Raw genomic sequence first — 23,202 nt, 5'->3', positions numbered from 1 at the left:
CACTCCAGTGTCAACAGGGCTGGAAAACCAGTATGAGTCTCCCACAGGTCTTTTATTATCTCACACTGTTGTTCTCTTGCCATCAGAAGGTGGGAGAATAAGAATGGGGGAAGTAGGGAGAAAGGGCATAGCCTAGAGGAAGATGTTGGCATGCAGTGCCAGTGCCAGAGGAAAGACTGCTCCTTCTTCCCAAGTCCTTCCTTCCTCGGCACACATTTCCTGATGAGGGTCCCGGCAGCATGGGAGAACAGCAAATAGGAAGTCGAGTGAACTCAGCCAGCCTTGAGAAATTCCGTCCTGAAGGTCAGAAGACAGGATGAGAGAAGACAAAGTAAGGGAACAGCAAAACAGCTTGAAAGAAAGGAGCACACAGCACTTTCATGCTTGCACCAGAGAAATCAGCAAAGCTGGCAGTGGAATGAAGACGAGAGTGCAAGGGTGCGATCCTGAAGATCACAGAAACCTTGGAGTGAGCAATACTGAAAAGAATGAAAACGCTGGTTACTGAGAGAAAGGCCTGACAAGGCTAATCAGAAGGAAGAAACAAATAGTGACCATTGAGATGGAGAACTCGGGTTGGGGTGGAGACAGAGAGGCAGGAGATCAGGATGAACTTCTGTGTAATGTTTGCTTCCACTCACGCACTATTACAGTTGGAGAGTGGTGCTGAAAGGGATTTAAATAGAGATGATTTCCTGAGCTTGTAATGAGTCCATGCACTTTGGGTTTGGCTGAATTATTTTCCATTTTTATTCCTTTTTTTTTTTCCACAGGAAGAAGTAATAATATTTTCAAACCAATTACAATTCTGGTCCAAATCAGTTTTAAGATTCTAGTTTGGGAATGACAGGATCAAATTCTCACAAGCCTTCTCAGGAGATTATGGTCCAGCAAAAATTAAGATATTTCTTCTGTCTTGATCTGGATCCAGAAATTCTTTCCACTTCTGAGTCTGCTTTCCACTAAGTGCTGCTAAGGTGTATTTGAATCAGAAAAGTCAACTCTGAGCAGTTGTTTTTCTCTCTCCGTTGTCCTCTTCTCTCCTCCCATGTCCTAACCCCCAACACTCATGAAAGTTTCACTCCCTTCTGTTTCTACCTGGCTGCCAAAAACAAAAACTTACAGCTTACCCTTCTGTTTTTTTAACAAGATTAGATCTTGAGGTTTTGGTTTTGTCTCATGTCTATATGAGGTAAAAACCACTTAGCTTTTATTTTTTTTCTCCAGCCTTAAAACCTGATGTTGCTTTGGTTTGTGGCAAAAAGGAGATTAATGTCCTCATGTAGTCTCAACAAATAATCTCTTTTCTTCTTGCATTCAGTTTTTTTGCATTCATTCTGTAGAATCACATGACCTACTGGGCTGGACTGATAGCCAGACTTAAGCCAATATGTTTTTTTCCTGTGCTGTTAAGTGTCCATGATGACTTCTCTTTTCTGATGTGTTTTTGGCCTGCCATGGTATGATGCTGTCAAGACAAATATACTTATCTCTTTGATTTTGTTTTAAATGCTGTCAAAATACTGCCCAAGGTGGTCCTCAACTTTCCAGGCAGGAAGCACACACGGAGATCCAAACTTACCCATCACTGATGTTGTCACAGTGCAGGCTTGTTTAAGAAGCTGTAGTTGAAGGCAGAGGAATTCTGCAAATCAAAGCTTGACCTGCAGAGTTGCTTGAGCAGTGACTCACTGTAAACAAATTAATTTGTACCTCAGTTTACTGCACTGTGAAAACTAAGTGCCATTAACATGTCTAGAGGCTGAAATGCTATTCTGAGAACATGCTGAGGTGCTTTCTAATTCAAGTGACCATTGGTAAGTGATGTCCTGACTGTATCTCCCCTGAGAAATAAACAAATTTGTACTTGGAAAGCTGCCATTCCCAGCAGCCATGCACTCAGAACATTCCTCCTTCTCCACCTTTTCACCTTGTTTGTAAGGGACTCTTCATTTGTTTTCTTTACACTGGAAAATGTGAAATACAAAATAAGCATGGAACAAAAGTTGTTAATGAGTGCTAAGGAAGGTAAAACTTTTGTGGGTTTTTTTTAGGAACTATTTCCTCCATAAAAAAAAATCTGTGCTTTCTTTTTATGGGAGGAGGTAAAAAGCAAGGAGTTGGTAGCGAGGGTGGGGGGAAGGTTGAATGTAGCTCTAATGATTAAATGTCAGCTTTGCACTTATTTTTTTGGCCTGCTAGGAGCTGTGTACCATGGTGATACATAAACAAGAAGTGACCAATTATTCATGTGAAAAGAGGCTTCGTGAATCACAGGGAAACAGTAAATTATGTGGAAAAGCACATTTGATACGCTTTTCAGGATCTAATTGTGACAACATGGAATCAGTATAATAACCATGCATATTCCTTTTAGTAAGACATGGGGCTGGGTAGGAAAAGGGGTTCTGATAGTACTGGAATGATTTGCAATAAACCCTTTCTTCTCTTTTTGAGGAGAAAAAAGCCTATTTTAGCTGCCTGCTCCAGTGTGGCTCACTGAAGTTTGTGCCAGGTGCATAAATGAAGCCCTGACAGAAGTGGCCAGACTGGAGAAGGTCAAGCCCTGAGGAGTGTGTTGTTTGTTAGCAGAACACCAAGGGGAAGGTGTGTGCAGTGCCACCAGTCAGCTGGAGATGAAATAACTATTTTGGCAATGCAGCATCTCTGTCCACTGGCCTGCAGTTTTGCTTCTTTGGTGGCACACTGAAAGGGAGGAGTTTTTCCAAACACTCTACTCCTGTAGTCAGCTTGCACATGGGTTGTTCCTTGCTCAAGGCCCTGGAGTTCCAACCTCCCTGTTTTTCCCTGATGAGATTCCAGTGGCACAAAAACCCTCCCACACCGTTGGCCTAACCTCGCAATCTACCTGAGTCGTGCACAGTCGAGTCCCTTTGGCTTCACTCAGTCTCTGGGATGGCACTTTTATCCACTGGCCCCAGATAAGGCCATGCAGCAGGGGACCTAATGCTGGAAAATGGCTTTTAGGTAGCAAGTAACAGTTTTTCCTTCTGTCTCTAATGAAATCACGTTGATCAAAGTCCATCCCTGCCTTCACTGCCTGGGGCTGCTTGGCTTCATGACTAGCTACAGAAATCTATCACTGTTCCATTCCCTGTGTGCATCTGGCTGGTTACAACAAGCAGCCTCACCAAACAGCGCCTCATTCCCAGCAGAGTCAGAGCTGTTTGGTTCTCAGGTGCTTTACTGGTGTAGGGTTGTGCTAGCAAACACAGAGATTGCCATGCCTGCACAAAACCCTTTGTCATGGAATGCAGTGTCTGAGGAGCATCTGCCACTTGGAAAAACAAGCAGTAGATCTAACACGACAGAGTTTGTGGTTCCGAAAGGTCACTCCACTGACTTGTTGAGAAAAAACAGATACCCCTTAGCAAAGTCCTTAATAGTACGTTTCCATTAGCACCTAGAATCCAAAGAATGAAGTCAGAATGGACATGGAGTATGTAGCACTTGAACCCCATAACATGACTTAAAGTGGTAAAGAAAAAATTCTAAGGTTAAAATTATTTTAAGCTTAAATCAGAATGCCAAGAGTTAGTAACACACAGTTTCTGGATGTAGGAGCCTCTTGCATTGAAAAATTCATGCCTAGAGGTGCAGGCATAGAGAACTACATGTAGACAGGATAATCAGAAAGGGGCCAAAGTACACAGGTCCTACTATCAGCCTGTGTTCAGAGACTGCACTTCTCCTTCATTCTCTGCATTGGATGGCCAGCCATGGTTTTGAGAAGCAGGGGTAAAGCTCCTGCTATCAAAGGACATTAACTGAGAGCTCACACTGATTTTTTTTCAGTGGCTTTGCCCAGGATGAAATGATTGCACAGGGTGATAGTGACAGCACTAGACAATCGGTCCTGTGGCATCCTTTGAACTTAGAGTGGCTGATGAGAAGGAATGAGAGGAGAGGCTGATTTATGCTGCAGAGGAAGAGTTCTGTTGCTGAAACACTCTTCATATCAGAGGTGTGGGCCAGTGTGTCATGCCACAAATAGGGTAAAAAAAGAAGCCAAGGTGCCCACAGTCCCAACTTTACTTTTTGTTCTTTATCACCATTCATCAGGTGCCATGTCACATTTAATATTTTCCATTTGCTTTTGGCCAATCTGGTCTGGTACTGCTAAACAGCAGAAACCTGTTGATTCTGGACTGCTAACTACTACTGCCTGGCACACTAAACTGTAGGGTGACTGAACTGTGGTGGAAGACAGACAGAATTGTTTCCAATGTACACCTAAGGAGGCCCTCAGTAAAGCAAACATTGATTTTGGAGAAGGAAATTTTTGTTTTAACCTATCTGCTGCCAGCAGGCTGTAAATAGGATCCCTATATTTTTCCCTGTTGATACTAACCCACATAGAAGCTCATCAGCAGCCTGCAAGGCAGTGGAAGTTGCTGAGCACTGCTAGAAGCCACACACACCTCAGAGCAGATGAGGTCTGTCCCGGCTGTCACGGACTGGTTACAAGGGGTGAAGGCAACACAGGCAGCCTTGCAGCCCACGGGTGGCCTGTGACTGCTCATTCCTTGGGTTCATCCTGCCTTCATGGCCCAACTCCTGCTATTATAAATCATATAGGTACGAGTTTGTTCCTGGAGCAACTTGTTTGCTGTATTTATTTGGAAAATTTCAGTAACTGCACTCACCACAGCCTCTTTTTCTGTCGCTGAATTTGCCATAACTGGGGCTCACTCAAGAATGCTCCGTCTTAACAGTGTGTGATTTCCTCTCATGATTTCTGAGCCACATTCTGAATAGATGTGCTGGTAAAATGTGGTAAATACATTTCCAGATAAAGTGATGGTATCAGAAACTATCCACTTCTCTAGAGACAGAATGCCACAGATTAAGGCACCCTCAGACTAAAAAATAGTTGGACATCCTGTCCTGTTTCCCTCCTCCCCCAGTTTTAAGATCAGTGAAACATTTAGAACAGAAACCAAATTATTTTTAGTACAATCACACAGTCACTTCTGGTTTTATTTATATTTAAATTAAAACCAGGTTTTAGCTCTTCAGCTAACCCAGAATGCTAATGTTATTTAAGAAAGGGGAAAAAATAAAAGAAACAAAATAAGAAAAAGTTTAAAATAGCTAAGTAATTAGTTTTGACCTGGCATCCCACACTGAGAGGAACCAACAGCACCCTGTGATGGCTACAAGCCTCAGAAAGTTGGTAGGAAAATAGTCAGATGTGCTGTGCATATGTAGAAGGGCATGGGTTGCAGGAGACACGTGTATGCTGTGTGGCAAAGAAATAGTTAAAACACTGCTTGGGCTGAGTCAAATGCCCAGTGGTGCCTGTTTGGAACATTTTCCTTTGAGTCATTTTGTTTGAAATGTAATAAATGGCTGGTCAATCTGTTGTTAAAGCCTCTGTAGTTGTTGCCTGGAATATTATTCCAAAATGTTTACTCCATAGAGGTGTCTCATGAGTGGTACCTCTTACTCACATCTGTCACTTTTTTTAGGAGGGGTAGCTTGAAATTTTTTTTCTTTTCGCTCCCATCTCACAGATGTTCAGACCAGCACGGCTGTTTCCTTCAGTCACCCTGTCACTGCATATGCATTTCCAAGGGGAATTCATGAACAGACTTAAAAGGGATTGAAATGAGCAAAAAGACAAATTTAGGTCAAGTATATTCATAATTAAAAAATATTTCCAGTACAACCATAGTGCTTGGGAAAAAGTGAAATGATCAATTACTGGTCATAGGGAGGTTTCAGTGAGAGATCCAACATCTCCCTGAGATGTTGTGGAAGTCAGTGAATGAAGAGCATTAAGATAATAATCCCCAATACTCCTAAAATCCTGAATTCATGATGTGTGAGTGTGTTTTAGTGGATTTTTTGAAAAGCCTGGTATGTGTGTGAGACAAAGGAAGCTCTATGCGGTTTATCTTTATGCAGCTATCAACTGTGGTCCATAAACAGCTGATGTACTCCTGCCACAAACTCCACACAGCATGGAACTAAAGGGGAGCTGCAAGGAATGTGGAAATGCTGTGTTTGACCTAAAACTTCGGGGTGTGCGCTCTGCCAAATCCTTTTGGTGGGGAACTGTGAACTGGGGCATGTGGTGGTGCACAGTGCTGGTTTGAACTGAGAAGAGCTTCAGCAACATGGCAGGCACCAAAACATGGGATGTGCTTTGGCATACACAGAGGTGGGTATTGTAGTGAGTTCACAGAATCAGAACTGTAGACTATCCTGAGTTGGAAGGCAAGCATCAGACAAGGATTATCGAGTCCAGCCTCTGGCGTTACACAGACACGCCGACAATCCCATCCTGTGCATCCCTGAGAGCGCTGTCCAAAGGCTCCCGGAGCTCTGGCAGCCTTGGGGCCATGGCCGTTCCCTGGGGAGCCTGGGCAGTGCCTGACACCCTCTGGGGGAAGAACCTTTCCCTGTTACCAGTCTGACACTCCCCTGACCCAGCTCCAGCCGTTCCCTCGGGTCCTGTCCCTGGTCCCAGAGAGCAGAGCTCAGTGCCTGCCCCTTCTCTTCTCCTCATGAGGAAGCCACAGAACTGTTGTGAGCTCTGATCTCAGTCTCCTCCATCTGAACAAGTCAAGTGACCTCAGATACTCCTCATAATGCTTCTCCTCTGGCCCTTAACTGTCTTCATAAGTTTCCTTTGGATGCTGGAATTAGCTGGCACCTTCTGAGAGTCTTACTCTACCTGTGAGGACTAACATAAACTCCTCACGGCTGCTGCAATCCCTCCAGATCTCCCTCCTCTCTGCCCTCAGTGAGGTTAGATTCATCATCTCCTCTTTGATTCATGGACTTGAGTATGATAGCTGTTTTGGGAGAAAGGTGAATTGTCTGCAAAGGTGTGCACAGGACTCTGAAGGAAAGTACTGCATTGCTATCCCCCATGGCATAAATAGCACTTTATTTGATTTCTTGAAAGCTCCTCAGCTTCATTCTTGCAGAGACCACTGTTGTGGCAGGACTGAAGAGCAATGCCATCTAAGGTCTCCTGCTCAGAGACACATGCTGAGCAATGACACTGTTCTTTCAAGAACATATACTCTCCAAAGAGACTGGATAGAAAACCCTCTGTCACCTACAGCATCCCACAAAATCTCATCTGGATGAGTTGATTGCAATCCGGTGGTCACCAAACTAATTTGTACTACATCCATTCACTTGCTGTCTTAAGTCATTTTCATTGAGAATTTATTTTGTGTATAGAATCAATCTGGTAAATGTTGCTTCAGAGAAGCTTTGATTTGCACTTTATACCAGAAGATGTGTTTTATTAACTGTCTTTTTCAGATGGTGAAATGTTGGGGGGAAACTTTCCCTTTCCCAGTGAATAGAATGTAATTTGCTGAGGAATTAATTTTTCTTGCAATTTTAAAAATGCTGGTTTTTTTCATGCTGTCAACTAGGGTCTCATCTTGTTGTCTCAGACATTTTAAAGCACTGTGTCAGCCTGTGCAGATGTAGTGGATGCCAATATCACACCTAACCTGGTCTGTCAGAGCCCTAGAGTGGGTGTGACAGGGGATATCATCTGGTTCAGCTGGCAAATATTCCCACAGCCTTCGCTCCGAGGCCTGGGAGAGTTATGGGCTGCCTGTACCACAGGGGATCAAGAGTTGGTGTTAGTTTACACAGGGACTCTGGGGAATAAACAGAAGGTCCTCACATGAACAGACCATGGAAAGTGTGAGTGGGAAAATGCTGGGATGTATCCTGACACTCACCTTGAGAGTGATGGGGTGAGACAGGCTTGCTGGGATGGGGAGAAGCGAGTTCTTTGGAAGTATCCCAGGGTCACGTCATCAGGCCATACTTGCAGCACAGGACTGCAAACTTTCTCTGGTACTCTGCCTCTGGGCAAAAACTTGGCATTACAGAGAAGTCTAATTCTGGGTGAGGAACTTGTGTGAAGCATGAAGGCTGTGCTGTGGCAAGCGGTGATAAAGCACCCTGACATCCTGAAAGATGCACACCTGGAGTGAGACAGCTGTCTGCTTGGAACTTGGAGTGGCTGAAATCTTCCTGGGCTGCAAGGACTGCTTAGAGGATGAACATTTCCCAACCTCTTAACCAGTGTCCCACAGCTTCTCATCTCCCCAAACCCTTCCTTTTACATAAAGCAATCAAGCAAACAACCGAAAGTGCTTCTGCTGTCAGTTCTGAGTTTTAGGAAAATGTCTAGCAACTGACAGGAAGCAGTTTGTGACCTCATCTGGCAACAAATAAAAGCCAATTCTAAAAACAGCATTTAAAACACTGATGTTTAATTGCTATCTGCCAGAGAAGGACACACACAAACTTTGTGTAAGTATAACCTGATTGTCAGCATGAATGAATCTGGAGATGTTTTGACATATTTGACATTATGTAATGAAAGTGTTGAATATGAAGTGAGAAGACACAGTTTTTTGGAAAAAAACCCCTATTTTTGTTTAAACAACCAGAAAAAATTTAACACTGCAGTAATGCCCTACTCCTCTTTTCCTTTCCATAGTTTTGTTCCATTCCTCTGTTGTTTACATTCCCATCAATTTGAGCGAGCTTATGGTTGAAGTCATTACCTGAGTGTCCTTCTTTTGTGTAAGAAGGAGCAATGTAATAGTCAATTATGGATTTTTTAATGAACCATCTGAAACTTCCGTGAGTCATTAGAAGGCAGGATGGACAGACATGTATCCTTAGGGGAAAAAGTCAGAAAACGTGGCCAGCATAATTTAAAGCATAAATGTGACATTCTGATAGAATATTCAATGGGGACAACTGCTTGGGGGGTTGGCTGAGCTTTCCTTAGTGCTGGGCTTGGGTTGAAAGAGCGGGAAGAAGATGGTTTTCCATCAGTATTATGTGCCTCTGACTTTCGCTGGTGCTTACTTAGAGGTAGGAATGAGTTTGGGTGACATTTGTGCAGCTTAAATAACTGCTTTGTTAAATTATTCTGGCCCAAATTTCCTTTTTAACTGTAGTCTTCCCTGAGGATAACCAGAGGGAAAAGCATTTTAAACACACTTGTCTTTCTAGTCTCATCTATTGCAGTCTCCACATGACTCCAGTTAGGTGGCAGATTCTGTATTTGGGAAGGTCTTAACTTTCCTTAGAACAGCCACTCTCCATCTTGTCCCACAATAAAGAATAGTGCAAAGGGACTATTCATGTCATTTAGAGAATGGTTCAGGGCCTGATATGCTGCGTTGTAAGGGTAAAGAGTAATAGTAAAAGCTTACTCAGTTTTCCTATTCAGCTGTATCTGACAATATCTCATAACTCACTGTGCTACTACAAGAGGCTGTTTTGAGGGCATTCAGCATCCCTCTCCTTCCCGTTGTCCACAATGTTAGGCCCGATTATAGGAAGCAGTGAAGCTGGGCAGGCAACACATTCCCTTGGTAAATCTATTCCGACTCCCTCTAGTCATTTTCTCATCCTTCATGTGTTTTTAAAAAGCTTCTCAGAGCATTTGTTCCCCAATTTTCCCAAGGTTATAAGTTATGATGGCCAGCTAAAGTACCCTGGATCATTCTTGCCCTTTTTGGGACCGGTGCAACACCTGCCTTTTGCCAGGCATTAGGAATTTTCCCTCATTGCCAGCTCCTTTAGCAGCCTTGGATGCCCCTGATGTGTTGTGATGGACACGCACGCCTCTGTTGGGTGAGAGGATCCCAGCTCTTTTTCCTGTGGGTACTGACAGACTGTAATAGGAGGCTCAGAAATTCAGGAGGCCTGAGAACAAATCTCATATGTGAAATCTGATCTTTTTCCCTGTAGCTTGTCACTAGGACCCTGAACCCACTGAACAATGGATTCACACTGTCTTTGCCCTTTCTTCCACCAATGTACACACAAAACCTTCTGATTCTTACCTTCCTTGATAGTTTCAATCCCATCTGAGCTTTGGCTTTTTCGTGGCTGCATTCCTGCTCATGCAATTCACACATGAGTCATCTTAACCATTTTGCCATTCACCTTTTACAGTTTTTGCTGTTTACATTGCCAGTCCTATCAAGCTGTACCAAGTTTGCAGAAATAGAACAGAAAAAATCCTACAGGACTCAGTTAATTCAGGGATGATTAAATGGCAGCCCATATAAAACTGCAAATTAATTTTATCTGGTTTAGCATTGTCTTTTCTACCTCCAAGAAATTAATCTATTCAATTTCAAACCACACAGATCGATTTTCTCTGTATGACTGATGGTGAGGAATAGTGTACAGATCTCAGCTAGTGCTGCAGAGTGCTTTAATTTACATGAGATACTGTGAAAATCCACTGCTGTGGCTTTAATATGCTGGCCTCTGAGCCACGCAGGTAAACTTGAAGTGAAACTGAGCATGCAGAAGCTGATTACCTTTAACAAAATCCATCTCATAGCCTGAATAATCCAGTGTCCTTTGGAGTCTGGTTCAGAGGCAGTCAGACAAAGAGGTTTTCCTTGTTGTGGTGGAAATCCTACTTTGAAACAGCTCAGGAAGATCTAAGAAAGAGAGAGGGACTGACGTGGTCTCTCTTGGAGAGAGTGAGCTGCCTGACAGAACCAGAGACTGAAGAGACTGACTTGGAGCAGCAGATGAAAGGATATTATGATGTGTCAAGTAAGGCAAAGGAGACCCCAGGCAGATCTGATTTAGGCTCAGCTGTTAATCAAAAATTCTGGGGAAAATCCAAGCCTCCAGAGCATGAACAGAAATAGAAAGGGCTGTTTCCTATTATACAAGCATATAAAGCTGTGCTAAAGGGGAAATCCAAGCGGAAAAGGGCTTTTCTCCCTATCCAGCTTGTAGATGGTGCTGGAGCACTAAGATACACAGAGTGCTGGGCCCTTTTCTGGAGCAGTGTACATGTTAACCCATGGCATGAGTATAGAGACAGAAATACTCCATGTGTGTTCTGTTTGGAAATCCCTTTCCACGACACCTTCTAAAGAGTTTTTATCAGTCCTGCTCAGGCCAGCTGTCACTTAAGACCCCTTCACATGCATAGGCTTCATATACAAAAACTGCCAAGATAAAGATGCTTGTTGACTTTAATGGGCTTTGAATAAAACAACGTGACATCTGCAGTAAATGCTCAGGCAATAATGACTATTTTTCCCTAGGGTTTTGGAACATCATTCCAACATCTGGGAACCTTGCCTTTCCTGGTGTTTCCCATTTGGTAGAAAATTTTTAGCAGATTAAAAAGCATAAGCTGCAGGCCAATTGGTTCCTCACTTTCTGGGTTAGTTCAGGTTCTGCTGCAAATCAGAATGTCAAGTAATCCTTTCCAGATCTTGTTCTTGTGCTGAGGACCTGGGATGGTCTAAGAAATCAGTATTGGATATTCCAGAGAATACAGAAAGGAAGGAAGATAACATTGTCACCTGTCAAATTGTAATGCTTCTCTCTTTGACCAAATAAAAAAAAGTCCGTGGCTGAGTCAATGGACCTGACACCAACCTAAGGGCTGAGATACTTTCAATGGCATAAACACTGCATGTCCTTTTTGGCTTTCATCCATTTTATTCTGCACTCTAGCAAGTCTGGGAATAGGAAACCACCACTTTTGTCCACAAAAGCCTGACCACACATACTCACAGCAGGAATTTTACCAGGTTTGTCTTTCACTGCCTCCTTACGTAACAGCAGTGGTGAAAGGGAAAAGAAAAGAGTCTAAACCACTTGGGCAAGCCTGGACAGAATGTCACAGACTGAAAATGACCACTGAAACATAAAATGTCCACTGGGAGAAGAAGCTGGGAGGCTGAGGGCATCGCCAATAGCAGCAGGGTAGGGAGACACAAAGAGAAAGAAACTTTCCCCAGCCCAAACTCTGGGGTAGCTAAAGCTCAGTAGAATTGAAAGATAATTACAAGAAAAGTTTAAAATCTGGGAAGAGGAGAATACCTATGCAGACTTTTTCTTTATTAATATTGTGATCTGTGTGCTACAAGCATTTTGGTGAAGTGAGACTGGCTTGTTTTCTGATTCAGTGGTGCTCACAAGATTTAAAAGGGAAATGGCTTACAGGTTGGAAAATGGGATCACTATCTTGAAATCATGACCAGCCCCAAAATATTTGGTCCTTAAGTTTCCATTCATGGTCTCTAAGACATAACTCAGGCCACAGCAAAAAAAAGATCTGAGCTGTGGCTTACCACAAACACTCCTTGAAATCCCAGCTAGCAGTCTGGCACTTTCTCTAGCCCACTTCTCACGTCTCCAAGCCACTCATCTATCTGCTGATCATGTTAGACATGAACAGCAGCCAGCACTCTCTCCATCTGGATTCTTGCATATGATTTTTAGAAAGGCTCCAACACAGACTCTGTTTCTTTTCTTTGTTTTTGTTTCTGCTTTGTTATTTTTTCCATGTCCAGATTCAGAGCTTGAGTGTTATTGTGGTTGCCTTTCTCACAATGACACTCTCCTAATTAATTGCTACACTTTAGAAGCACCAGTGCCTGGTTTGGGATAAATGAAGATCTCCGATTTAGAACATTTATATGCAAAAATGTGCCTGAAGTTTAAAGAGGCAGCAGAGTAGAAATCCCTGGCCTAAACTTCTCTTTATGAAGGGATTTTCACAGAGTGCCAAACCAGAATTAAATTAGTTTCTTTAAGACTTAGATTTTCCCATGTTTTCTGTTACTCAAAGGTCATGTTTTTTAAATGTCTCTGCTGTTCCTGGGTTAGATTCCTCTTCTGCAGCAACCTGTAGGGAAGTCATAATGTAGTGTTTATGATGACATCCCTTTCGTGCTGTGGAAAGAATTTTAATGTCATGAATTCCACCCTATGACTGGAGAGATGGGCTTGAACTGGAATCTCAAAATCACACAATCCAAAACTCAGTAGAATTTGAATCCCCACTTGACCTTACATTTTAGGAGCCAAAACTCTGTTTTCATCCCTCATCTTCCAGCCTTTGAAACAGTTTAGATCTGGGATTCTCTGGCTCAAATGCCTAATGGTGGCTTCGGTGCCAGAAAAAAATGGGAAAGAGAAAACAGGAAACATGGAGATAAATAGAATGCTTAAGTGGAGAAAAACGAATTAAAAACTTTATAAAATAACAATCAAAAATGAGAACCTAGTTTTCTATCTGTACAACTTGTCCAAGCACCTCCCTCTACAAAGCTCACTAGTAAAGATTTTGGCTTTTTATGCAGACTGTGGGAAAAATACTCAAATACTTAAATACTAAATACTGTGGGTATTTTACCTCTCCACTTGTGTCTTTTGCAGTGCACATCTATTAACACCTCACCCCATACCATCTTTTAGCCTCAAACAAAATTGCTGTAAGTTAAGGAAGGGCATCTCACCTTTACAAATGGGATAACTACAGAGTGAAGAATATAAACAGCACTTAAGCTCACACTTGAAGACTGCAGCAGAGGATGGGCTCACTCTGCCACTCTCTGTTCAAATGTCTATATGATGATACTAACATTTATTGCTGAATGCTTTCCATATGATGTGCCAAGTGAACCAGAATCACTAGGTTGTTTGGATTTTTTAAAGAAAAATATACTTACAGAGACCCAGAAAATCATTGAATAAGGTACCTACAGTCACACTCGCTCATCTGGGTACTTCATTGTGTCTCTTCTGCTGAAGTTCATGTTCAAGTTTTTGATTCAATCATTACTTTAGAAAACTAAGTTCTGCAATTATTTGAATTAAATTTTAACACTGTTGGAAAAAAATATACTTTCCTCACAGAGAAAGTAGATTTTGCTTCTCATCATAAGAAGCACTGAGCAGTGCCTCTGACCTGGGCCAGTGGTGTCCTCTCAGTGGTTGCCATTAAGACCTCCAAACACAGGTAAGCCCTCAGGAGCAGTGTGTGTATTGGGAAGGCAGGACACACTGGGATGGCCAGGCAGAGAGCACAGCTGGAAAAGTATATGGGCAAGAAACAGTCTACACAGCCCCTTTTGTCCCCTTCCTCCCTAATTTCCACACTTCCTCCTTCCCAAACCACCTCAATTTCTCCCTTTCCCAGCTTTTGTTTCCTTCACAAAACACCCCACAAATTTGATACAGACCCAAGATGCTTTTCCCCTGCATCCTGTAAAGTGTCCCACTCCCCCAGGCCGTGAGCCCTCCATTTGTGGGGTGGCCTGGAGAGATGCTGTGGATGATTTTATCTCCCTTGGTGCTACTGGTGGGTGCTGGGGCTGGCAGTCCCCTATGGCTGCCCTTGGAGGGGTCAACGTGAGGCTTCGTTTCTCTGAGGAGGTTTGTGGGGTTTTCCCACTCTGCTCCTCTCCGTGTGTGGAGATGAGGCACTGAGGGGTTGATGTCTCCTGAGACAGTATCCATGTCAGGGTTTTCCCTTCTTGCCTTTTTCTCCTTGTGCACCTCTATCTGTGTGGAGATGAGCTTCGATCACATTTTAACATATCAACATATTTTTAGTGTCACCACTCATCTTAATGGAGCTAATTGTCAAAGTGACCCACCCAGATTCTTGTTCTAACAGTACTGAGCATCTCTTTCACAAAGAAAACATATTTTAATGTACATTTTTTTTAATTGCAGTTAATTCTTTTACATTGCCAGAATGGGGCACTGGACACCCATTCTTCACTGCAAATTTTGCTCTTCTAGTGAGCCTGCTGCTATAATGTAGTTTTCTAATTCCTGGATACTAAATATTGTTAAAAGAGGGGTTAATTTTCCACTATGTTCACATTGCAATGATTTCCATGTTGTTTTAACTTTAAAATTTTCCTTTCCCTGCTATGTTTTCCAAAAAGATGTAATTAATATAGAACTCAAGTGTCCCTTTTTTAAATTTGCGCTCTTTTTTTCTGTAAAATATCACACACATTTCAGGTTTACTCAACTGCTTTTTAAAAGTGATATATTCTGGTGTCCCTGGCATGTTACATAAGTTTCAGATCTGAGCACAAAGGCACCATTTTGCAAAAATAAATGCATTCTCTTTCAACTCACGTCTGTAGGGTATCCCAAATGTATGGCACTGTGTTTACTGTGCACTGATGCAATATGTAGCTGTGCAACTCATGAACATGTTAGTTAAATGCTTAACACAGGTCCTTGATGCATCAATTAACCTCATTAGACTTGGCCCCTCGAATGATTGTGAGTGCTTGCTTGTACAGAATGTTCCTTGCCTGCCTTCAGAGAGGGAGGCCAGCCAGAGGAACTGCCTGTTTATTTTTGAACCCATGTAAAAGTAGACCAGGAGCAGACACTTCCTGCTGCAGGCTGGACCTGACAAAGAGTTCATCTTTGTTGCATATGGCTAAGGAATCACACCCCCTGCTGAAGATCAGGGCTATTTTTAGGAACAGGAGAGAACTCCTCATTCTTGAAATTGTTTTAATTTCCATCTGAAGAGTCAGACTGCATGGCTAGGGAAAAGAAGAAAAAAAAAGTCGAGTAGGTTGCAGGGCCGGTGCGAGCTGTAAGCCTGTGTAAAAAGAAACCTGATGAAATTGCTTCTTGTGGTGCTGACAGAATTTTGTCCTGGCAGCACCAATGTGCTAATCACTATAGGCTGACAAAGAGCCATTGCCCAAGAGCAGCCCATAATGGTCATGTAAATTTTACTTAAGTACATACAATTACAAGAAATTGCCCAGAATTTTAACACACATTATGCTGCTTTGTTTATAGAACAGATAGATTTACAGGCTTCATTTTTCTACTGTAAATCAAAAGCCTTAGGGTTTGGGAGGAGGGAAAGGGGGAGGAAAGGAAATGTTTTGGCTTCACAGTATATAACTGCCTACAGAATCATTTTAATGTATATTAAAACCTCATTCAGGTCTTCCACAGATGCAGTGAGTTTAAACAATCCAGTGGGGCACATTCCTCGTAAAACTCTTCCCCTTCTCTAGTTCTGTGGAGTGCACTTCCATGGATGACCACATCTCTTCTGAAGACACAAGAATTCTGGTCCTGTTTTCCACAACAAGTAAACAGCATTTCGCAGAGTCCTCAAATGCTGCACAGGAAAATTATAAATTATACTGACTATTACATAGTACAGGCATCTCTCCAAAAAATTTCTGCCTCAAGCCCAGAGTTCAGGCTGGCCGAGGCCAAGTGTCCAGGCCTGGACTGTATTTCAAACTCTCAGCCGAGAGACAACGCACCATAATCCCAATGGCTGAGTTGTCACCCTGTTAATAAGGCAAATTTCTAGTCTGGATTATGTCTAACTGCAGCTTCCAGTCACTGAATCTTGTTTATGTCCCGTCCTGGATTAAAAAGCTATCTATTACATGAAATTGCTTTCAGGCTGTGGTGTTTCTAAAGCAGTATTTGTAATCTCAGGTCATTGTCACAGGTCTTTCTAAACAGTTCCCAGTTTTTCTACATTCTTTTGCCAGAGTAGACATCCAGCTGGATAGATGACTCCCAAAAAGCTCTCCCTGGTGCCAAATAGAAGAGTAATATTCCATTTATTTTTGTACTCAGTTGTCTGCTCCTTTTGTAACCAAAATTTATATCAGCAAAGACAGTCTCAACACATCATTAGAACCCACAAATAACCATTTCTTAGAATCCTCATGTTTTCCAGAGCTACTGATTTGCAGCATTGATTTGGGTATTTTAAAGGCATGATCACCTCTCTTTGTTCACAGTGTTTAGAATGCACCTGTTTTAGTAAGCTCACTCTACTCTATGATCTCTGTTAATTTTTATGCAGGTTAATATGGGATCACTCGCAGTTCCAACACCTGTTAATGCACATATTTTTTATTTTGCCTATAGCTTTTGAGATCTCTGATATAAACACTGAGTAGCAGTCAGCCAGGAAAAGGAGCCCATGGGATACCAGCATTAGCAGCAGTCAATGAAGATCCTATTTTTCACAAAAACTGTTGTAATCTGTTAACTTTTTCTATGTTTGCATGAGCACCATTGATGTTCACTTTTGTTAGCATTGTTTATTGATTTTTCAGATATAAAAACAGGTCACACAGGATTACATTCTTTGGGGAGTACTAAAAGAATTATGTCTACACAATTATCTCTAATCATCCACCCTGTAGTTTTGAAAATAAAGGAAAGAATCAGAAAAGAGTCACAAGCTATTTATGCCAGTATAATTTTTCATTTTATTGTTACAATTTCTTCATTCCTTTTGGATAGTGTCACATAGCAGCCTTTCTGTAATTTTGATAAGATCAGTGTCAGGCTCATCTTGTCCTGTCCCAGCTGAATTTTAAACTGTTAATAGTTTCTTATCATACCTCTAGAGTTTCTTGGTGTCCCACTTTCTCTTAAAAAAAATGTTAATTAGACTTCTGGGATATCCTTGGACAATTCTTTAAATACTCTTTAGTGCAAATTATCTATTCCTGCAAGTAAAAACTATGGTTTCCTTCAATGACCACAGTTTAATATCTGTTGTCTGAAGAAAGGATACATATTTTATTTTCATTGAAAAAGAGCATAAGCCTGTTGCTTTCCTGATGAAGAGAACCCAGGTGCACTGTAAGGGACATACACATCTGCTTTTTCTTCACCAGGCTTGATAATTTCCCGTTGAGGATTAGAATGTTTCAGTTTCATCTCCAAGTGACCCATAGTGCTGCAGATGAAATCACTGTGAATTATTTATTCCAAACGACTCTGTGGTGGGATAGGAAGTGCCTTCCTGCAGTTGTGTCAGAGTGCTATGAAGAATTAGCAGAAGGGAGAAGAGGGGATCTGGGAGACAGACAGGACAGGAAGAGCAGACAGAAGGGATGAGCTGGGACTGAGGCACACTGCAAAGGTAATAGTAGATATGGTCAAAGATGCAGAGAGATATTAAGAGAAAGAATGGAAGGTCAGACTTGGAAGTAGCTCTGGGCTGGGTTACCCTGGCACAGCCTGGAGGGAGATGATCCTCACCAGCAAGCCCAGATCACTTTATGACTTTAAATGGACATCTCAGTCATCACTTCCACTGGCACATGGCTGACCCAGTTAAAAATAAAATCCAGACAATCTGTATGGCATCATCTACTATTTTAAGCTGGGCTCCTGTTTTGTCTTTGCCCAGTGATGTGAGCTCAGGTCTTGTGCTGCCAGAAGGGAATCCTGAGACCAGAGGATGTTTTGGAGTCAACAGCTTGACTGGTGAGTTCATCAGAGGCAGCGTGGGTGGTTCCCAGTGCTGCTCAGGTGCAAGAACCTGCACCAGCAGAACAGCTAAGAAAAGAAGCACAAAAATGTAAACAATGCAAATGAAAAAAGCAGAAAGACCTCCCTAGGAAAATAGGGTTGTTAAACAACTAGTAGCAAAGAACTATGTGATTGTACTTGCAGTTATACAATCATTACAGATAAAAGTATGATTTTTTTTCCCAATTTATTCCTGGAATTTAAAGTGAAAGAATCACATTTTCCTAAGTACATTTCTTCAGAAGCTTTCTCAAAGGTTCATTTGATATTAATTCCCTACAGAAACATACAGGCTTTTTAAAGCAGGAATGAGACTCCTAATATCATGGGAGTTTTGGTGTTGCAATTGGCTTTTGCATTGTGGGTACTATTATCACTTAGGTTGTATTTTTAATTTATTTTATGTCTGTATTTTATTATAATATTAATTATTTGTGTGTTTATTAATAGTAACATTTATATTTGTTAAGTCCATTCCAGTATATTATTTTATATTTGTAATAATTAATGATAAATACATAGCACTCAGAAATATCAAAGTGTTCTTGTGCTAGATGTTAGGCAGTATAAATGGTAAGATATTTCTTCTCAAGTCAAATGGTTGAAGAAAGATTCTAAAGTGAAAAATGCTCTAAATGGATACCTTAAAAAAGATAATGTTGGGTGAAAGCTAGACTGGAAAGTGAAAGTAAATTAGAGGAAGCTACTTATTTTCATTTCCCTAAAAGAACTTATTTACCTTAGGTAGCAGAAGCAGTTGGTCACTGATGTCCTTGTAAAAGGATGCAACATCTCATCTGCTCATGAGTTTTGATGTTCTTTCTCTGTATTGACAAGTGACAAACAGGATTTCCTGGAAAACTAAAAGATTCTACAACACAGTGTCTTTTCAGGGTAGATTCTGATTTTACTTCATGTTTATAACTTTCCTTCATCAACTGACTGAAGAAGAAATACAACTAAGTGATTAAACAGATCTTGCTTTCACGAGGAATTTTAAGTGTACATAGAGTCAGGAAGTGATATTTATGTATAAGAAAATATCTTCTGCATAATTTAAAGATTTTGGACATTTTTAATTCACCATGTTTTGTTTTGTTTTGTTTTTTTCCTCTTAGGCAATGTCTACAGATGGGCTTGTGACTGGAGCAAATCAGAGTGAAAATACAAAGATGCCTTAATCACTTTACCTACAACTTAGGACAAGCTTTGCAACTGGCACCTACATGAGAGAAATAATGTCTGGCTTTTCTCTTGTGTCCAAGTCATGTGTCCACTGTAAGTGTCCACTCCACAGTCAGTGAAGGGAGATAGGAGCTGCTAGAAGCTGATTCACCACACTTATTTTAGAAACCTGTCTCAGGAGGACTGAATCAGCATCAGGAAGGGTCCAGTCCTCCCCTTTGATTAGAGTGATCACAAGAGACAACATGACTCATCTATGTACACCGAACATACAGTGTCTTGACAAAAGAGAGTTATTTGTAGTGATTAAACCCACATATTTTGGTTTTTCTCTTTCCTTTTCATTAATTTTATATCTCTTTCCTTGCATTGGCCAAGACCATTACAGGCACACAAGACTGACTGTTGCAGTTGGCTCCTTGTGTGTTGTTTTGGAAGGTGCAACAATTATATTCCTAAAATAAAAGAGACAGGATTTATAAGCCAGAACACACAAGGGAAATCCACTTTCCTTGAAAGGCTTGGCTGCTGTCTAAGTTGCCTCTGACACAGTTACATAAAAGACCTACTTTATTTTTCTACTTTCTGAGTCAGAAGAGCTTTGGATAAATTTACAGTGACCCTACTAAATGTATGGAGTCAGACTCCCAATGAGACTTGAGGTGCACCCAGAAATTTAAATTCTAACATAAAATTTGTTTTGCAGGGAAAAAAAAAAAAAAAAGTGGCTAAGATAGTAGCCAAGGATTCAGGAGATGTGGATTCATTTACTTGCTCTGCCACAGACTTCTTATATGACTTTGGGAGAGTCATTTAATCTCTGCATATCACTTTTCTGTGGTAAAACTTTCTGGATGTCTCTGAAGATAAACATATTAAGACGGATGCTCTGAAACCAGAGCCCTTATGTCTGCTGAGGAAAAATAGACAGTTTCTAAACAAATGCTATTTCCATATACAAATATTTGATTTATAGCAAGTCGGTTGAAAAGGATGTCTCTCCCAAGCTGTCAATTCCATGTCAAAAGTTAAAGATTAAAACCTTGTTTCTGCACACCAATAATTCCAGCTGCCATGGGACTCGAGACCAAAACAAAAGCATTTAGAAACCATCTCTCTCCCACACCTTCTCCCCAACAAAGACCCCCTTATCTCACCTGCATCCTGTGAGCAATATTCCATCACCCTGAAGTCTTTCTTAAAAGATGGTTGTTGCAATAAATTCAGGAGACAGATGAATACTGAGTTGTTTAATCAAAAGGACCAAAAATTTCCCAAGGAAAACTGTCATTGCATAACTGTACCACCACTTCCCTTTCTTCTGGGCCAATGAATCTCGCAGCCAGGAACTTATGCTGATTTTAACAGCTTGGAGATGTAACAGGAAGATGCTGACTTTCTTATGGGGAAGGACAGGGCTGAACAGGATCCCTTTAGCTCATTTTGGTGAGCATAAACTCTTGGATACAGCCCAAACTCTGCTCTCCTGAAATGCTCCTTTAGTTGTCACACTCTTTCAACTCATATATGAGGTGGACTTCCTGTATTTTAACAGCTTTTAGGATGTTTGAATATTTCACATGAGTTAGCTCTCCCTAATATATTATATAAGGAATATTCTTTTTTATTTTTTTAGAGGAGGAAAATACTGTCTCTATCACTTACTTTTCCAAATACTACTAAAACATAATCCTCTATGGAACGAAACTGGTGATAATGCTTGAAGGTGAAACCAATTGTTATTTGCTAGACTGCCAGATTAGATACTTGTGGAAATAAATACGCATCTAAATCAGATCAATGCTTTTGCATACCCAAAATTCACTTCTCTAAAATTACCTCCCTCCATACAAAAACAGATATCTCACTTATTTGGGTGATTGATTTTATTGAAACAAGGTAGAACCATGCCATGGGGTCAAGGGGTACTGATGAAGAGACAACTTAATTTAGAAATCCCTTCTGAAAAGGTCTTCTAATTCAGACAGAAGACTAATGCTTTCCAAATGACCTGGATTATGCAACTGAAGTTTTCACACTTCTTATTTCAAATTTCCATTAAACTTGAAGGTTAAGCTATCTTTATTTCTCTCTTTCTACTGTGAGGTTGCTTTCATTCTCAGTAAAAGGCAGAGGTGGGAATCATAAAGGGAAGACACACAATGATCTGCGCCCTGGTGGAAAATCTGCTCTGTGGCAATCTTTGGGAAAAAAAAAGAAAAAACCAACCCCCCCCCCCCCCAAAAAAAAAACCCAAAAAAACAAACAGAAAACCCAGCAACAATAAAAACCAGCACTAAGGATAAAACAAATCTTCTCTCAGGAGAAAACTGAAGAGTACACTCCCAAGGCAAGAGTACCTGATTAGATAATGATGAGAGTGGGGCAGGTTGATGATTTCTAAATCAGATGTGGTTTTGGACAACTGTTTGGACCAAACTGGATCTTCCAACAGTGCATGGATAAACTTGGAGTTAAAATACTTGTTGAAAAACTGAGCAACTGACTTCTGTTGCCTGATTTGTCTCAGATTTTTTGTGTAGTCTATTGCATGTCATATTTTATGCATTTTGTAAAAATGAAAATATGTTCTCCTACTCTACAGAGATGTAACAAGCTAAATCCATAAAACACAGAGGAGTTTAGAGGAGTAACTAGATTAAAACACAATATAATTAACCAATACTGCCAAATACCAGAAGGGAAAAAAGCATTGAGGCACTACAAGACTCCCAAGAGAAAAAATAAGGATTCTCTTAATTAGGGTGTTAACCATTTGTCTCAGCTGGTCTAGAGGCTACCATGTGGCTAAAAAGTCCTCAGCTTGCAAACTGAGGGACATAAGACATTTTAGCATTGCTTTATATATTGAACTGGGTTGATCTAATCCTGTAATTTATTAGGCATGGGAGAATGGATCTGACCTTCCCATAATTTCCAGTGAATCCAAAGCCTTTTCATAGAATTTTGGTTAACTGTTTCCCTCCTTGTTTTAATTTCCCACGCCTCTTGACTTCAGGCTACACTTGTGACCGGAAGCCAAAATGCCCTGAGAAAAAGCTCTTCCTGTGGTAATTCTAACACTGCCAAGCATAAGGCTTACAAACCACATGGGAAAACTCATGCACATACAATCCACTCCCCGTGAATATCCAAAAGGTTTGGGATAAGAATTCAACCTTTAAACATTAATACAAACCAAACTTCTCAAATATTTCAGAGTCAGCCCGTTTAGTAGTCTTTATCCAAAAGTAGAAAGCACTTCCATTAACCATTTTAAATGTTTCTTTCAGATGCCAAAACCAAGAATCACATAATTTATTAATTGTATTCATCTGCTTAGTGTAGTTCAGAACATGAAGCGTTTAATCAGAAAATTTTTACCTGTTTTGCACAAGGCTGTAGTAAACTAATGAAGTTCCTTGATGCCAGTCAGATTCTGCATCTGAGAACTATTCCTGCATGAATTCTATTCAGTCTCAAGCCAAATCTCATGTGCACAAGCATTGTCTACACATGCTGCACGTAAGTCATGTTACATCTATCTCTCTTTCCAGGGAATCCAAGTTGCATCTGGCTGCTCAAGAATGGCTGCACTAAGGTCATCTGAAACCATCTAGCAAGGGAATAGTCTCCAATAGTGGCCATAAACAGATGTTTATTTAGTGAAGCAAAGATCAAATTGTACTGTGCTTTCTCTAAAGGTTCTCTCAGTCTTAGTAGCTTCTGAGTCTGATGCACTTTGTCCAGTTAGTCACAGATTTCTTCTCCTCAGTGCATTTGTCCAGTCTTCTTTTGAAGCATTAAACTTCAAGTTTGTTACAGCTCTTTGCATCAGGGACTCACATGTGTCTATCTTTCCACACCCAGTAT

The 23,202-nt window shown here is 41.1% G+C and overlaps 1 long non-coding RNA gene across 2 annotated transcripts; it reads right to left on the bottom strand.

The window, feature by feature from the left end:
• Positions 1-16,897: 16,897 nt before the first annotated feature.
• LOC121469160 (uncharacterized) lies at positions 16,898-20,721 on the bottom strand. Of its 2 annotated transcripts, XR_005979074.2 has the most exons (3): positions 20,487-20,721; positions 18,884-18,968; positions 16,898-18,171 (listed from the first exon to the last, which is right to left on the bottom strand). It is a non-coding gene; the product is annotated as an uncharacterized lncRNA (long non-coding RNA). The 2 variants fall into 2 exon arrangements; XR_005979072.2 differs by lacking the exon at positions 20,487-20,721 and having other exon boundaries at positions 18,884-20,476.
• Positions 20,722-23,202: the final 2,481 nt, after the last annotated feature.

The sequence above is a fragment of the Taeniopygia guttata genome, chromosome 1A, assembly GCF_048771995.1.
Source record: "Taeniopygia guttata chromosome 1A, bTaeGut7.mat, whole genome shotgun sequence".
Classification (NCBI taxonomy): domain Eukaryota; kingdom Metazoa; phylum Chordata; class Aves; order Passeriformes; family Estrildidae; genus Taeniopygia; species Taeniopygia guttata.
This window is presented reverse-complemented; position numbering and strand designations above follow the sequence as displayed.